Source organism: Triticum dicoccoides, chromosome 2B (genome assembly GCF_002162155.2).
Source record: "Triticum dicoccoides isolate Atlit2015 ecotype Zavitan chromosome 2B, WEW_v2.0, whole genome shotgun sequence".
In the NCBI taxonomy this organism is placed as follows: domain Eukaryota; kingdom Viridiplantae; phylum Streptophyta; class Magnoliopsida; order Poales; family Poaceae; genus Triticum; species Triticum dicoccoides.
In genome coordinates, this window is record NC_041383.1 from 714,376,292 (window position 1) to 714,379,127 (window position 2,836).

Here is a 2,836-nt window from a genome sequence, read left to right on the forward strand (position 1 = left end):
ATATCCGATGACCTCCATGCAGCAAAGCAACGTAGATGCTGAGTGGAAACTAGAGTTCCTTTTTACAGCCATATTTGGTGAAACAAACCAAGTAAAGTGGGAGAAACTACCTGGAAGAATCAAAGAATTCAAACCAGAAACTTCAAAGTTCTTTTCCACCAACAAAGGTAAGAAAATCATTTCTACTTATCTTTTTTAATAACCTACCCATCCCACGGTTCACCAATGTCTTTCGTATCACGAGAGCTTACATATTACATATCTGCTTCCGCTGATAGAAACAGATGAAACAAAAAGGAAAAAAAGACAAAGCACCAGTCCATATCCAAAACATTCTCATTGCTTCCAACACACAAAGGAGGCGTCCGACCTCTTCCATCTAGTCATGAGCGACAGCTGGCAGGAGGAATACAAAAAGTGAGTTGTTTTCTATTGCACCTCAAAATAGTTGGACAGAGGCCAAAAATAAAGTAAGAATCTGTTTCTCACTGACCGTGACCTCCAAAATTATTTTATCTCCCTGTCGCAGCAAAACTATATTTAGGCGCATCCGCATGGACAGTGAAAGCACGCAACTTACTAGAGCCCAACTGAAGGCAGTATTTGGTCCAAGACCAGCACAGACGAACATACCACATCATATGGAAAAGAGGGTCCTCGATGACATAGCAGAAATCTGAGAAAGCAGACAAGATTCAAAACAGAGTGGCAGAGTAATATTAGGCCCAAACTTTGCAGAGGTAAACTTTTAAAAAGCAAAATCTTGTGTATATTGCAACAACTACTCTTTTTATATTGTTACACAACTCTTTTTTCTAACAGTTTTTTTCATCATAAATATTGTTTGCAGCATATATTGGATTTAAAGAAACACAAAACTAGTATTACAAAATTTAAAAATGAATTGCAAAAAACAAAGAATCAGCTGGTTCCCATGTATCTCAAGGAAAATCAACGGAAAAAGCTCTCAACAGCAAACATGGTCACAACCCTTTCTTCCATGACAAAATCAGGAAATATGTGTTCTATTAAATTACTTTATATTAAACCATCATCTAAGCAACAAGTATTTTGTACGCAGATATTCATTCCAATGGATAAGCATGACCGCTATGTATTATATGTGTTAGACAAATACAAACACAAAGTTCACATTATTGATCCTCGAGAAATGACTCACGAGGAATTTGAGAAAGAAAAGATAGACATCGGAAAATTGAAACCAAAAGAAGCATGTCGAGTTCTTCAGGAAAATGAAGATGCTAAAGAAGAAAGAGAAAGACAGTTTCAGGAATATCATGTTCATAAGTCGGCAATCGTAAGCATTTATACATAACAATTTTTTCAGTTTTACAAGTTGCAATATTAAAACAATTAATTACAAAATGCAATATTCCCAGGTACCTAGGTTTAAATAAGTCTTCAACACCACACTAGGTCAAACAATGAATGCCAAGGGTACAAGATGGCAGACTCATACCGTGCAAGATGTTCTAGTGGTAGAAAAGGGAGAATCAACATTTGCTGTTTTAAAGCTTGCATTCCTCTACAATGGTGAAAAGTTTGTCGAAGACCTGGAAGATTTGACAGTAAGTTTATATATATTTACTTATAAACAACTTATATGCACAAACTCTAATAATATACTTCTCTTCTCGGCAAAATTTCATAGGATGAGGTCGAAGACTGGAGGGCAGAGGCAATGTACATTCTCTTAAATAGCGAGATGAATCAAGTCAAAGCTAGTGAAATGGGTGACGAGATTAGCAAGATCTTAAGCAAAAATGAAGACTAAAACTTTTGATTTAGCCCGCGAGGCTAATTCTATCTAGACGTGACAAAAAAGTTTGTCAATAACTCACATCTCTATGTAATGTAGTTAGAAATTGCGTGTTCATGCTGAAAAGAGAACTATTTCGACAACAGTGCCTCTTACATCATCAGAGAGTGCCAGTAAACTATAAACAACAATGCCTCTTCTTATTTGTACGACAGCAGTGACTCCCCAAATGAACCCTTACACGTGACTCTGGAAAGCACCCTCCCGTGCCTCCAAAGGCAACATGGCCTTGTGCCACCAAACCCTGGGTCACCATGCCTCCGGGCAATATCCACACACACACATACCCTTACGCGTGACTCTGGAGACCACCCTCCCATGCCTCCAGAGTTGACATGGCCTTGTGCCACCAAAGCCTGGGTCACCATGCCTCCGGCAATATCCACACACACACATACCCTTACGCGTGACTCTGGAGACCACCCTCCCGTGCCTCCAGAGGTGACATGGCTTTGTGCCACCAAAGCCTGGATCACCATGCCTCCGGGCAATATCCACACACACACACATACCAAGAGCGCCTCAACCGTGGCTAGCTCCTACGCACACGTGACTTCACATGCTTCAAACCCGTGCCTCCGGAGGCAACACATGTGCATGCACGCACAAACCTATATATCGTCAACAAAGCCTAGCTCTTAAGTAGACGTGACTACACATTCTTCAAACCCGTGCCTTCCGAAACAAAGCAGCTTGCCTTTTGCACGACCTGCTAGGAGGTTCCCTCGCGCCGGAGGCGTCGTGTCACACCACGAGGGACAAGGCGCCACACGAACCAGCACGCTGCACGACCAACACACACTTCGACCTATGCCCCCCCTTCAAGATGTTTATGAAAATTAAACGAGCCGAAGGCGAGCAGGAGGTTCCCTCGCGCAGGAGGCGCCGTGTCACACCACGAGGGACAACACGCCGCACGAACCAGCACGCTGCACGACTACCACACACTTTGACCTATGCCCCCCTTCAAGATGTTTATGAAAATTAAACGAGCCG